Raw genomic sequence first — 15,801 nt, forward strand, 5'->3', positions numbered from 1 at the left:
ATATAGCTCAAAACATACTGCAGCACCCTATGGTATACAGATTGCTAACAAAAAATTTCTTGTCATTGATCTCTTTTACCTTGAAATATTAAACAAGTGGTGTAAAAAATAATTTTTGTTTTCAATGGAGTGTTTTTGTCTTCTTAGTTTGAATGAGGAAGCAATTTCCGTTTTATCTTGGTCACTGATTTAGAGCATGGACTGTGCTCATCATTCATTTCTAGGAAGAAATTAGCATATTCATTTCACAGAGAGCTACATACTGTTTTCTTCACAACCCTCTTGGAGGAAAGGTAGGGTTGATAATTGCGGTTTGTCCTGGCCACGTGCTTTCACTCATGGGTGGGTGAGCTAAAACATTCATATGACCATGATGCTTCCTTTTCTTTCCGTCTTAAATACACAGGACAAATGAGGAAAGGCAGCAGATTTGAGGAAGACACCAAACCCATGGCTTGGGAGGCTTGCCAGTAAAGTTGAGCAGGCAGGGCAGTCCACAACTCAGGCCCCTCCAGAGGGCAGGTGCCTAACTTTCTCACTTCAGCTGTGTTTCTTCAAGTGTGGCAGAGACTCCTGTGTTAGGAGAGCCCAGGGGGCCATTAACATGTGGATTCCAGGCCTTACTACAGACTTCAGGATCAGGGCCTCAGGGAGTTGGGCCAGGGAGTGTGTATTTTTGCTCAATTTTTATTATTGAAGCTTTTAAGCATGCGGGAAATAGAGCAGTATAATGAACACCTGTTACCATTCACTTGGCTTCAGTAATTTTTTTTTTTTTTTTTTTAAGAAACAGGTTCTCACTCTGTTTCCCAGGCTGAATTGCAGTGGCGTGAGCATAGCTCCCTGCAGCCTTGAACTTCTAGGCTCAAACAGTTCCCTTGCCTCTGCCTCCTGAGTAGCTGGGGCTTAAGGCGTGTGCCACCACGCCTTGCTCGTTTAAAAAGATTTTTGTAGGCCAGACGCTGTGGCTCACGTCTGTAATCCCAGCACTTTGGGAGGCTGAGGTGGATGGATCACGAGATCAGGAGATCGAGACCATCCTGGCTAACATGGTGTCTCTATTAAAAATACAAAAATTAGCTGGGTGTGGTGGCACGCGCCTGTAGTCCCAGCTACTCAGGAGGCTGAGGCAGCAGAATCACTTGAACCCGGGAGGCAAAGGTTGCCCTGAGCCCAGATCGTGCCACTGCACTGCAGCCTCAGTGACAGAGCAAGACTCCATCTCACAAAAAAAAAAAAAAAAAAAAATTTTTTTTTGTAGTGATGGGGTCTTGCTATATTGCCCAGGCTGGTTTTGAACTTTTGGCCTCGATCAGTCCTCCTGCCTTGTCCTCCCAAGGATTATAAGCGTTAGTCGGTGTGCCTGGCCAGTTATTAATATAGATATATTTATCTGTATGTGTGTGTATTTAATACACATCCTATCCTGATGGTGCACCTCTAAATGGTTCAACTCAAATATGAAATGTTTAGAGTAATTCTACAAAGCTACAATATCATTATTGCACCTAAGAAAATTAAGAGTATTTCCATAATTATCCTTAATTCTGTAAAATCATCTAGTAGCTGCTTTGTACTCAGATTTGCCTAGTTGTTGTCCCCAGCAAGTTTGCTTGTGGGTTTTTTCTCCCCTCCAAACAGGGACTTAAAAAAATTTATGAATTACATTGCTGTTTCTTTAGAATAGTCCCTCTCTTTTTTTTTTTTTCCTCATGATCCAGTCCAGTTCTGTTGTCTGCTCATATTTTGCGTTGCCTGAGTGTTTCTTGCTGGTGTCGTTTGCACTCTGTATTTCTAGTAAACTTGAAGTTGCATCTAGGGGCTGAATTAGGCACAAATTTTTGTCAGAAGTACTGCTTTCTTCATGTTGGCATCATATCAGTAGGCGCCCCATACCTGTTTTGTCCCACTATCAGTGATGCTAAGTTTTATCCCTTGGTTAAGGTTGCGACTGCCAGATTTCTTTATGTAAAGGTAGTTTTTCCCTTTGCAATCGGTAGGTAACTTGTGGGTTTGTATGTTAGCAAAGTGTCAGTGTCTTTTTTCCTAAATACCCTTTACGTTATGGTTTTAGCATCTGTTGAGAATCCTTGCTGGAATCAATTATTAAGTAGTTGTTGGTGGTGGGGATATGTGTTTTAAACAGGCTCCCTGGTAATTCTAACCTTTAAGGTTTGATAGCCACTGCTATCCTATTAATAGAACTAGGAGCTGAGTTTCAGGTCTGTTGAATGGGTTGCCAGTAAACAGTTAATGAGTTTAAGCTTCGTGTTCATTTTAGAGAAACTAAGATAAATAAAGTGCCTCCTAAGGCCCCCTATGTCCTAGTTTAGTTGTTGGAGAGGACATGTGTGATACTTGCAGTAAACTTGAGCTGAGGCCTGCTAGCGTGTTAGAATGTATGACAAAAATTAAAGGAGACTGGAGGAGGCATAGAGAAATTACTAAGGAGGAAAGGAAACTATATTGAACGTTCTGTTTATATATATGTATATATTGTCTCACTTAATTTTCACAAGCATTTTGTGCCCATTTTACAGATGAAGAAGTGCGCTTAAAGTGATTAAGTAACCTATGGCACTGGTGGAGGAAGGTTTTGAAGCCAGAGCTCACCGAGCTGTGGGCAGGACAGAATTAGTTTGCCTTACCTCTGGGATGTTGTTGTCTGGCTTATTGAAGATGGAGGAATGATATTCTTCAACCCCTGGGGCCTCTTGGTATATAAGCTGAGGTGCTTTGAGACCTCTGATGTCTAGTCTAATGTATTAATGTTAAACTCTGCAGAGCTTAGGGTAGGCTTGTAACTCTTGTACTTGATTGTAACTGCTTATGAATCAAACAGCTGAGTAATATTAATACCTCTAGATCTGTGTCTTAGGACATAGTTTTCAGTACCTCACTCCGTTCTCTTTCTCAGGGTAGATGCACCTTACAACCCCGTGACTTCCACATTACAGAAAGGAATATGTAGGTTTGGCATACCCCACAGGTCCCATGTAAATACTGCCCTCAAATATGTTGGTTTTCTGTTGACCTGTTGGAAACGTTGAGAACAGCAGTTGTATCCCAAGGTTATAAAAAAAGCTGTTTTCTTTTCTTTTCTTTCTTTTTTTTTTTTTTTTTTTTTTGGGGGGGGAGGACAGTTTCGCTCTTGTTGCCCAGTCTGGAATGCAATGGCGTGATCTCGGCTCATGGCAACCTCTGCCTCCTGGGTTCAAGGGATTCTTCTGCCTCAGCCTCGCAAGTAGCTGGGATTGCAGGCATGAGCCACCATACCCGGTTAATTTTTGTACTTTTAGTAGAGACGGGGTTTCACCATGTTGGTCAGGCTGCTGATCTCAGGTGATCTGCCGTCCTCGGCCTCCCAAAGTGCTGGGATTACAGGCATGAGCCACTGCACCCGTCCAAAGCAGATTTTTCAAACCTTGGCTGTGCATCAGAATCACTTGAGGAGCCAGATATTTGAGATCTATCTTAAGAAACTGTAATCCAAGACATCTGGGATGAGCCCAAGAATCTATATATTTAAAAAATCTAGGTTTTCAGAAAGTTCCCTAAGCAGTACACAGACAGGGATGAGAAGCATAGTTGTACAGGCTGATTTCTACCAATATCTACGAGTTAGTTATCAAGGAGAAGGAGTATATGTTAGAATCACTTGGGAATTTGTTTTTTGTTTTTGGTAAACTTTTTAGCGCTAGGCATCTTAGATTTAGAGGGGCGGAATGGATAAAAGCAGGTCCGTACGTGATTCTAATGGATTACCAGTATTTAAACAATCTGAATGGACCTTTTAGCCGGAGTGGCTTGGCAAAAAGTCTGTATTAACCAAAGAGTTGCTCTTTCGCCATACACTATGCCTGGATTTAGAATGCAGGAAAGATATTTAACATTAAAATTATGACATATAATTGAGGATTCCTTTGATCCAAAAGCTTCCTTCTTTGGAAGTTTGAAATATTTCAAGGTCATTATTATGAACACAGATGATCCCCATTGGTGCTCAGAAGTGCCAGGTTAGAGGCATTTTATTATGCTTGGAAATTGATATTTCAATCTAGTGAATTTTGTGTCTCAAATTTTCAGAAATGTTATATTTGCTGTAATCAGTGCCAAGGATGAGATTCCTAAAAAGAAACTGGTGAATGAAAGAGGAGACGTGACCTAATAGATATCGAGTGTCATTAGAGACAGGAAAGAAGGGAGCAGAGAAGAAAAATGACCTACGTACATTTTGCTTGATAGATTCATGGGGAGAACAGCCAGGGGAGAGGACAAGGTTGAGTTGGATGGTGTTTGCTGGTAAGATATTAATGCGGCACGTCAGCAAGCATCCCTGCGTCTATGCACACTCAAATACCTTCCCTTTGCACTCCACCTATAAATGTACATGGGAATGGTGAGAAAATCTGAGAACCTTGTAACGGAGAAGCTCAGGACCAGAAATCCTAGGAGAGGCTGGGCTGGCAGAAGTGGGGCCTGGGGTCTGTGGACTTGCACAGGGCAGGGAGGGTTAGATGCCCTGCTCATTAGTGATTCCACATCAAAATGAGTAGAACTCCAAATCTGTCATTTTGTTTGGTCATAAGGAAGACAGCTTTTGAGTAGTCAGCTGAAGAGTTATAAACCACCCTACACTGTACATTTAAAAGATGCCACTTTGCCTTCAAAGCTGAAGAAAACTCTGAAGGAAAAGTTGATGTCTTCCAAAAAGGAATTCTGTGTTCAAAGTTTAAGCAATCGAGTGGTTTCGGTTGGGCCTAGAGGGTGATGGTATATATGGCTGTGGGTTGGAAGGGAAGAGGAACTACAATAAAGGACTCATTACTCAGTTTGCAGATGAAACAAAAGTTGTCAAAACAAAGCTGAAGTTAGAGACAATCACATGATGAGTTTGGAAAAACAGAATTTGAATGTGTTTGTAGCATTTTTAGACTGTGTTTGGGGCATCCACTATTTGATAGGAACTGCATACTAATTTTTAGGTAGTTTCTGAGATGTAATGTGGGAAAGGGTTGATGTGTACCCTAGCAGGCCTTTATGATTAAATGTGATATGTGTCAGGCATGTTACCTGATTTTGGATGGAGCCTGATGAGGTTGGAGTGTATCTTCTTGCTTATTGCTTGGCATTTTAACTCACTATCTCAATTAGCGATGGGCTCATATCTACTGTAATGTGATACACACATTCCTGAAAAACCTCTCATTCTGCAAAATCATACACTAAAAATAACAGGGCTGTAAAAAAAATAGGATTAAGGCCAGACTACTTAAAACTATGTAACTTTGTAAGTGGAACTTTAACAAAAGCAATGACAGTTGAGGTAAAAATACAGGGAGGCTTAACTGTTCCTTAACACTTGCACTCCTCATTATACCCAGATGATTGTAGGCCTTATTTTATCCTGGGACATGTTTATCCTGGGTTATGTAGATTCATTTCTGGAGGTGTTAGTTTATTCTGGAGGCCAGTTTCGCCAGAATTAAAGCTCTGCTTCAAAGTGTAGCCTTCATGTGCCCCCACACCATCATTGGGTGATGGAGAGCCCAGCAGATACTGAGGTGACTAAACCAGCTACCCACATGCCCACTGCTTGCACAAAAGGAAGGTGCTTTGATATGATTGATTTTTTGTAGGGTTGTTTTCTTTTTTGTTTTTTTTTTTTCTAAGTCTTTCTCATTATTTGTGAAAAAATCTTGGCCCTCAATAGCTTCAAAACGTTAACATACTGGGAAGAATCGCTCATGAACCAACATTTCTTCTGCATGGTACTGTTGTCATTCCCATTTTGCCAGTCATGTGGGAAGGAATCCATGTCCCAGAGACATGTGTTGCAGCAGTTCTGACATGTTTTTGTATCAGCGATGGTGTCAAGATGCAGCTATTGAGAATGTCAAGTTTTAGTTGCTTTGGGAAGTTCTTGTTTGGGAGATATGCTATGGTGTTTCAAGGTTAAGTGACATTTCTTACCTTTCTTATGCTTTGTTGGCCCTTGTCTACAATAAAGAACTGAAGTGGAGCTATTTTTGTCCGCTTTTACATTCTTCCTCTGAAACCTAGCTATAGGGTGGGATGCTATAATTTCTCAATGCCTCATCGGCATTTGAACAACACACATGAAGCAGGAGTGGTTTTACATTTTGGTTCATTTGAAATGTGCTTATAGTGAGGTTTTAAATAAATCATCTGAGCGACAGTAAACAAAAAAAGAGCAACAGTAGCCAGTTGTCAAGGAAAAGACTGATGGGTAGAATAAACAGACTGCTTTCTGCAGTCTAAACAATCTGTTTTCATGGTTTTTTTCTCTTTCTTTTTGAAGGGTGATTGGGAGAACTTCCAAATTAAGTAGAAGTTAGTTAGATATGAGAGGCAGTAAATCCACAATGCGTATGTTAGTGATTATTACAGCCTGTTTTCTCAATAGCTCTAATAACAAAAATGTCAGTGACTGAACACAATAGAACAGTATTGTTTATCGTGGAGTGGAATGGCTGGTCGTGGCTTTGACATCCTCAGGGCTCAACACCTCAGCATGCAGTCAGAGAAAGGAAAGAAACTATAGAGAAAGCATAACTGTTTCTTAAAAACTCTAGCTTGGGCCAGGTGTGGTGTCTCATGCCTGTAATCTCATCACTTTGGAAGGCCAAGGTGGGAGGATCACTTGAGCCCAGTAGTTTGAGACCAACCTGGGCAATGTAGGCAGACCCTGTCTCTACGAAAATTAAAAATAGATTAGCTGGATGTGGTGTGGCACACCTGTGGTTCCCAGCTAGTTGGGAGGCTGAGATGGGAAGACTACTTGAGCCCAGGAGGTTGAGGCTGCAGGGGGCTGTGATTGTGCCACTGCAGCCTGGATAACAGAGCAAGGCTCTCTCTCTCTCTCTGTCTCTCAAAGCCCTGGTTTGAAGTGAAGTGAAACACATCAGTTCTACTCACATGCCATTGTGAAGAACTAGCCGTGGCCCATACCTAGATCAAGGGTGGCTGGGCAACACCTTCACATCGCAGGAGAGGGAGCCTGCATTTTGGTGGATAGAGACTCAAAGAATTCTGTGTAGATCAGGTACCTTCCAGATTAAAGTGCGATGGGGATGGGGGCATGAATGTGTCTATGTGTGTGTATATATAAAAAACATGCTACTGATTGCAGAGTACAAGAGACAATTTCCCTTTAAAACTTTGATTTCTGTTTTGATTCGGGAGTTGGCAGGCTTTCTCTGTAAAGAAGTATTTTAAGATGCGTAGCCACAGAAGGCCTCTGATGCACATTCCCCTCAAAAAATATAAAAAGCATTCTTAGTCTGAGGGTCGTACAGAAATAGGCTGAGCCCTGTTTCCATTGATCAGCTCAAACAGGTAACTTTTTAAATTAGCTTTTAAAAATATTTGTGAGGTTTAATGAAGAGTGAGTCATACTAAAACACTAAACTATCTTGAAACTATACAACTGGAGTTTTAAATAATTTTTCTTTAGATGAGATTTCATGTAAAAATGGCCTTCATGGACTCAGTGAAAAGTATTGTAGCCCTGTGCCCCAGACTCATCAACGTTTCGGGTCTTAAGGAAAAGTTCATCTGGTTGAGGAAAGCTTGGATCTTGGTTTGTGAGCACAGCTTATGTACTCTTACAAAATCATGTCCCATCGTTGGAGACTTTGTTGGGTACCATCTCCCAGGAAACTATCCCCAAAAGTGACTACTTGTTCTCATCTGTTGAATATATAGAGCACCATATAGATACCTAAAAAATGTGCAAAATTTACCTACATTTAGAAATTTACTCTAAAACCCTATACAGTAAATCTTCAGCGTCATCAATGAGTTCTTAGAAACTGCAATTTTAAGTGGAACTACTTACATGGAAGCCAGTTTTCCCATAAGCTTATTGATACAAACAAGATTAAGTTTCTGTGGCATATTTCTGTTCACAAAAACACCACCAAACTTTTAAGTAAAGACCAAAACACTTCTGGCATTAAACATTGAAATAAATGTGAGCCATACCTATATTTAAGAAAGATTAATACAACGTGAGATAATTCTTACCCACTTATTCCACCTGGTCACAGGTGGTCAGAGCCTATCCTAGGAGCTCAGGGCACAAGGCGGGCATCAGCCCTGGACAGTGCCATCCCATCACAGGGCACACTCACACCTCCACCCGTGTCCTTAGACTGGGACCAGGTGAATGCATTAATAAACCTAATGAGCCCAGCTTTGTCTGGGAGGAAACCCGAGTACCCGGAGAAAACCCACCAGACAGTGGCCCGGGTTGGGAATGGATTTTTCTTATCAACTGTGTAACTAAATGACAGGCAATGAAACGATGCTATTTGAGGACGTGCTGTATACTAAAATATACAGAATTATATTTGGTTTGTGTGTTAGTAACCCCTGGGGATGGATTCAGATGATCTAAAATTTCCTTATTGAGACTGTGCATGGCGGCTCATGCCTGTATTCCCAGCACTTCGGGAGGCTGAGGCGGGTTGATTGCGTGAGCCCAGGAGTTTGAGACCAGCATGGACAACATGGTGAATTCCCGTATCTACAAAAATGAAAAAAAATTATAAAAATTCCTTATAAAGGTGTTAAATATCTAAATATGACTTAAATGTAAAACCAAACCAGAAATGTTTTCATCGAAACAGGTCAGTATGTTTTTGTAAGTTCTTACAGAAAACCATAAAATATTTAAAAAACAGAAATCTACCATTCTAGCATTGAAGTTTCTAACAGTCAGCTGTCTTAAAATACCTGTTCAGTTAGTTCCATGTGTTAGGTTACATTTTCTGTCATTCTTAATGGGCTTTTAAAAATTAGGTTATTAATAAATGTAATAGAAGTGTGTGTGTGTGTGTGTGTGTATATATATATAATATGTATTTATTTAGAGGCTATTTAATAATTTAAAAGTTCCTTTCCATAGTATCTCCACCAGTTGAGACTGTACCCCAGGGGTCTGCCTGAGGGCTCTTGTTTCTCCTTAAAAAGCCTAAATCTGTGACCTGTGTGGCTAATAAGTAATTATTATCTTCTCAGACTATTGTACTTGAGAGATTAAACTGCAAATTATAATTAGAATAAAACTATACTCTGAAACCTTTAACAGACTGTATGGTGGTGGAGGTCAAATATACACTATGTATGAGAGAATTTTTTTGTCTAGCTGATCTTATTAATAGAGTTTTAACACTTTTCATTATATTTGCTTATATTATCTGGTGCCGGCTCAGTCTTGCCCTTACACTGGGATCATCTGTTGTAGCCAGGGGATATTATTGCCCAGAATACAGACAGTCCTGACTTGTTGGCATTGTATAAACGTGTCTGAGCATGCCCCAGATAAACACTATTATGTACATTGCTTCCAAAAGTTCATACTACTACAAATGTTACAACCCTTATGCTGTGTTTAAACTCTTATTCCTGAGCCTTTCCACTTCATGAGCCCACTTGAGCCGACTTTCCAAAAACTGTACTTAGGTGCCTTATAGTAGTAATATTAATCAACACAGATCTTAGGACCTCTTTTCAAGATCAAATAAAAAATGAATTGGTTAACCTCACATTGTAGTTTATTTTCACTAGCACAGATGTAATCTTAAATAATTTTTAAAAATCCAGAAAATAAGCTAGGTGTGCTGGCTCATACCTGTAATCCCAGCACTTTGGGATGCTGAGGTGGGAGGATCACTTGAGGCCAGGAGTTCAAGACCAGCTTGAGCCCGGCGTGGTGGGACCCTGTGTCTTCAAAAAGTTAAAAAAAAAAACTAGCCAGGTGTGGTGGCACATGCCTGTAGTCCCATCTACTTGAGAGGCTAAGGAAGAGAATCACTTGAGCCCGCGACTTTGAGGCTGCAATGAGCTACACAAGATAACAAGTGGTAGCAGATATGTGGAGAAATTGGAACCCTTGTGCACTGGTGATAGGAATGTGGAATTGGGCAGCTGCTGTGGAAAGCAATATAGTGATTCCTCAAAAAATTAAACATGGAATTACCACATGATCCAGCGATTTCAATTCTGGGTATATATCCAAAAGAAAGGAGGGTCTCAAGGAGATATTTGTACAGCCACGTTCATAACAGCACTATTCACAGTAACCAAAAGCGGAAGCACCCTAAGCCTTCATCAACACATGAGTGAATAAACAAAATGGATACAAGACGCGTACAGAGGAATATTTCAGCCTCAAAAAAAAAAAAAAAAAAGGCAATTCTGACACATGCTGCAATATGGATGAACTTGGAGGACATTCTGCAAAGTGAAATAAGGCCACCACAAAAGGACAAACACTATGTGATTCCGCTTACAAAAGGGCCCTAGGGGAGTCAATTTCATAGAGAAAGAGAGTAGAAAGGGGGCTACCAGGGGCTGGGGCGAGGGGAGATGTGGAGTTATTGTTAATATGGCACAGAGTTCCAGTTTTACAAGATAAAAAGTTGCAGAAATGACTGATAATGCATTGTGAATGTATTTAATGCCACTGAACTGTACACTTGAAAATGGCTAAGATGGTAAATTTTGTTGTATATACTTTGCCACAATTAAAAAAATTTTTACAAATACTCGTTTTTATTTCTTCCTAGCTCTACTACAACTTGAAACACACAAATGAACGAACAAACAAAATCTTTTTCTCTTCGTCACTTAGGACTGTTGCCCAACTTAAAAAACAAAACCACTGCTAATATATCCACACAGCCGACCCATCTGTGCTCAAGGTATGCCTCTTATCAGTGTCCAGGCCACACTGACCAGCTGAGGACCAGTCTCAGATGTTACCTAAAAATGCTTTAAAACTGATTACTTGCACTTCTACAGCACAGTGTGACCATAACCAGGTAAAAAGTTAGTCCTGGTGTTAATGCGCCACAGTGATGCCTGTAATGACAGGGTTTAAAAAGACAACCCCAGTCTCATTAAGGCTGAAATTATTCCAATAAAGGACCTGTGTGGTATTTTAAGTCAGAAGAGTGCTCTTTCAAATTCCCCATCCTACGACGTCACCTGTGGTCATGGGGCTCACCACCACCTTATAGCTAGGTCAACAACCTGGTCCTCCCTTTTGGAGCCCAAGTCCCTACCCCTGCCATGGACCAGTGAACTTGGGCAAGGTATTTACTCTAAAACCCTATACTGTAAATAGTGTTTATTTTGGTTAGAAAGATTAGGAACAAACTGGTCATGGTGGCTCATGCCTGTAATCCCAGCACTTTGGGAAGTAGGTGGATCGCTTGAGTCTGGGAGTTCAAGACCAGCCTAGGCAACATGGTGAGACTGAGACTGAGATGGGAGTGTGGCTTGAGCCTGGAAGGCGGAGGTTGCCGGGAGTTGAGATCTCGCCACTGCACTCCAGCCTGGGCAACAGAGCCAGACCCTGTCTACAAGAAAAAAAAAAAATCAGGAACAGATTTGTGGAAGAAGATACTATGTCATAGGGTTGTTTTGAGTTAAGAATTAATACATGCCAAGTCTCAGAATAGTGCTTGATGCATATAGTAAGTACGTACTGAATGTTAGATATTAACAGCTTTTTCTACCTGGCCCACAGTGTTGAAGATTTGACTTGGCGTTGATGAGGTTCTTCCTCGCCAAATTTTCCTCCTTTATATACCTTATCTATTCCTCTTTCCACATGTATAAATATACAAAACAAACCTTGCTTATGTGTTCAAAATATTAATAAATTCTCCAAATAAAGGTCTAACAATGTTAAAGCAAGTTACAAATACGTGCCTATTAAATAATTGTTCTCATTGTCAGTGGAACCGGGAGAAAACTATAGTCACTTTGTAATCTAGTTATAGGTTGATATATGCTTGTTTAAAAAGGCTATCCATATTCAAGAATAAAATTAGGCAAGCCTGTCATCTGAAATACAGTCTGTCTAAAAGTCAAAACATTGTCTAGCACCAAAGAAATCTAAAAATGTTTAAGTTTTTAAGAAAAAATTTCATTATGAAATATCATACATATGTAAGCTTTTGACTGAAAAATGTTCACCACTCTTCAGTTGATGAAGAAAATATTGAGTATAAATTGTTTATACAACAACCCTTTAAAATCCGCTCACCATGATGGACATTAACCAACCATTTCTCATCCTTTCCAAACAACATTACCAACAAGTCTTAGTGCAGTTGTTACTCTCAGGTCAAAGACCTTTTTTGGTTGCTCTTCATTCATAGAATACATCCCAAACTTTTAAATGAAAAGTATGAAGGCTTGTGGGTCCAGAAGACTTCTAACCCTGTATGTCATTACTGTATTGTGTTTTAGCCCTGACTTTCATAATGAATTGTTACAGCATTTTATTATTTTTATGTTTTAGAGACAAGGTCTTGCTCAGTTGCTCAGGCTGTAGTGCAATAACACGATCATAATGCACTGCAGCCTTGAATTCCTGGGCTGGTGTGCTCCCCCTGCCTTAGCCTCCCGAGAAGCTGGGACTACAGGTGCAGGCCACCACACCTGGCTAATTTTTGTATTTTTTTTTTTTTTGTGTAGATGGGGTCTCGCTGCGTTGCCCAGGCTGGTCTTGAACTCCTGGGCTTGAGCAATTCCCCTACCTCGGCCTCCCAAAGTGCTGAGATTACTGGCATGAGCCAGTGTGCCTGGCTACTTTGTAAAAAATCTTTATAATCTGTTTTGTCCCTTGGTAAACTCCTTTAAGGTAGGCTGTGTATTGATTAATCTTTGTTTCCTGCAAAGTACTTTGTATATAGTGGAGAGCATTATCTTTCTGGATGAACAAACACAGCATGAAAGTCCTGCAGTGTTGACACCAGGCAGTCGGACCAAGAGCATCTGAATGATGGTTGGTGAGGACATTGAAAAGTGGTGAGTCCCCTGAGGAAACCTGAGTTGGGCTTCCGATGAAGGGTGGGACTGAAACACTAGTATTTTGAGGGAGGAGAAACAAGGCTATATTATGTACCTATAAAGAAATGTACATGTGCACACATACACATGCATATCAGGGAAGTATTTAATTCTGATAGTACCTTGAGAATAGCCTCAGCCAACCTGGAGGGTTTGCTTGTGCCGTTCCCCAGGGACTGGTGGCTCAGATAGTGGTTTTAACATCTCTTGCCTTTGAAATGTTAGGTGGACTGAAAGTATGTAGAGGTTTATTTTAATCCATCTTTTATGTATGGTGGCTAAAGTCTAGTATCACCCACTAGAAAATTGTCAGTTAACAGTTACCTAAAGGAAGTTACGTGTATGACAGCTGTCCGCCTTGCAGTGGGTCTTCTAGCTAGATGCTTGTTCTTTTTGGGTGACTATACTTCTTTAGTGCTCAGACAGAACCAAAACCAATCAGAAAATGAATTGAAAGAAGAGGGCAGGGTGCGATGACTCACACTTGTAATACCAGCAGTTTGGGAGGGTGATGCAGGAGGATTGCTAGAGGCTGAGAGTTCGAGACCAGCCTGGGAACATGGGAGACCCTAGCTCTCCAGAAAAAAAAAAAAAAAAAAAAAAATGAAAATTAGCTAGGTGTGGTGGTGTATGCCTGTAATGCCTGTAGTCCTAGCTACTCGGGAGGCTGAGGCAGAAAGATTATTTGAGCTTGGGAGACCGAGACTGCAGTGAGCTGTGATTGTGCCACTGCACTTTACCCTCCAACCTCGGTGCCTGAGTGAGACCCTGTCCCTAAGAAAGAGAAAAAAGGGAAGAAGAGTTCACTTGATATTTTAGCAGCTAAGTGCTTTGTCATTGCTTTTGTGAGTTGTATATAGAGCCAACGTTACCTACCATATGTAAAATCAGAAATTTTCCGTTTGATCCAAGCTTTCCTCCATGCCCCTGGTGTACATACATATATATATATGTATATATATATATATGTATATCTGTGTGTGTATATATATATATATGTATATCTGTGTATATATATATATTTGTGTGTGTGTGTATATATTTGTGTGTGCGCGTATATATATATACATACATATATATATTTACCTGTCAGATGTTTGGACTTAAAAATTTGGTGTGGTTTTATTAGTGATTTCTCCATGGTTAGGACATTTGGTATCCTTTATTTTGAACCTTGATGTGCATGTACAAAAAGTTCTTTCTGGTTGGAATTCAGTTGGTGTTCTTCCATAGCTGCTTGATGACCGAAGTCACGTAAGAGTAATGAGATAATTCATTTTTAATACCTTATGTTTTTTGGCCCATTTGTAGTTCTTAAAGTTTCTTACTATTATTGATCCTTGAGGTTGCTACAGGTCCATCCGGAGCTGATTGTCTAGAGTAGACAGATTTGTTATTGAGAGTGCAAAATGACTAGTTTGACCGGAATGCATATTTGCAGCCAGTTTTCAGTTATTTTACCCTTAGTAGTTTTCATTAAGATAAGCTGTTTCTCCATGGTATGGTTTCTTGCCTCTTCTGCCTGGAGTTTGGAAGGCCTGGCTCCCACCCGGTCACTAGGCCCTGCACTCTGCTTTCTGTGCTGCAGCAATCTCCTGCCTCTTGTTAGTAAACCAGGCGTGATGGGATCCGTTTTTTTGGTTGCAGTGGAGAAGGACTTCAGACTTCAGGCTTTGCATCTCAGAAAGGGGCTCAGGTGGAGCAGGACATTAGCTCACTGTGTGAGTTTTCTCCTGGGACTACCATCACAAAGTAGTTAATCGCAGGAACTGGGTGGCGTTAAACAACAGAAAAGTAGTCTCTCAGAGCCTGAGGCTAGAAGTCTGCAGTCAAGGTGTGAGCAGGGCAGTGCTCCCCTGATACCCTGAGCAGGACCCTTCCAGGCCCTTTCCTAGCTTCTGGGGTGGCAGTCAACCCTTGTGGTTCCTGGCTTGCAGCCGTCTAACCTCAGCATCTACCTCTGCTGTCACTGGTGTTTTCCCTCTGCGTGTATGTCCAAATTTTCCTCTCCTTATATAAGGAAACCAGTTATGTTGGATTAAGGGCCTTGCCTATTCCATTATGACCTCACCTTAAGTTATTACATCTGCAGTGACCCTATTTCCAAATTCGGTCATGTTCTGAATTTTTTGGGGAGGGGGTGAGGACTTCCATCTATCTTTTTGGGAGGGAGAATTGAGCCCGTAACACTCATGGTCTTTTCTTAGCATAATGGGTTTTGAAACTCTTTTGTAATTGATCCAGTGTCAGTATGACTAATAAAAAATGAAGCCAGTTTGTTTCCTTGAAGTTTGAGTATCGGTAACCCTTAAGATAAGGACATTTTGTGTTTATGAAAATATACCGTAATGCAGGTCATAACACTGGCAAATCTACAGCTTTGCTATAGGAGAGCAGGAAAGAGTCTTTGTAGCTGTGGGAGGTTACACAGCCTGTTGCACCTACTTGCATGCCAAAGCCTGTAGAAGTGTGATGTGTCCTTGTTTTCCATCACTTCAACCTGGCGCTTGGTGCTTTTTCTCCATTTCCATAGTGCCATGGTCCCAGGCTTTGGAACAAGTTCGCAGATCCTTAGCTTCTTTATCTTTAGAGTGGACACTCTTATCTCCCTAGCACAAGGTTTGGATGAGATGAAATTGGTGTCCTGTCACTGGTGCACGCATGTTTGCTGTCTCCTCCCCACCTTCTCTTAGTGTTGGCCACGCTGAAAGTGGTTGTCAGTGGCACTGCTGGATTCTGTTGCTCTGCTAGCAGGGGCATCTTGCTGCCAGGGTGTCAGACTTCGCGCAGCGTACAACTACCTAAAAGTCACCAGGAAGACAGCCAGAGGAGGTATCCTCCTTGGATTTGGTGGCTTTGCGGGGTGGGGGTTTTCTTTGAGGAAGATCCTGCAGATCTAGGGAGATGCCC

At 41.1% G+C, this 15,801-nt stretch overlaps 1 protein-coding gene and 1 long non-coding RNA gene across 2 annotated transcripts in view; one reads left to right on the forward strand and one right to left on the reverse strand.

The window, feature by feature from the left end:
- The window catches only part of XKR6 (XK related 6), a 303,197-nt gene that overhangs the window by 8,008 nt on the left and 279,388 nt on the right, over window positions 1–15,801 (forward strand). The window lies entirely within an intron of this gene.
- Window positions 8,492–14,823, reverse strand: LOC134731946 (uncharacterized). The gene is made up of 2 exons (XR_010114675.1): window positions 13,978–14,823; window positions 8,492–8,551 (listed from the first exon to the last, which is right to left on the reverse strand). It is a non-coding gene; the product is annotated as an uncharacterized lncRNA (long non-coding RNA).

Source organism: Symphalangus syndactylus, chromosome 1 (assembly GCF_028878055.3).
Source record: "Symphalangus syndactylus isolate Jambi chromosome 1, NHGRI_mSymSyn1-v2.1_pri, whole genome shotgun sequence".
NCBI lineage: Eukaryota > Metazoa > Chordata > Mammalia > Primates > Hylobatidae > Symphalangus > Symphalangus syndactylus.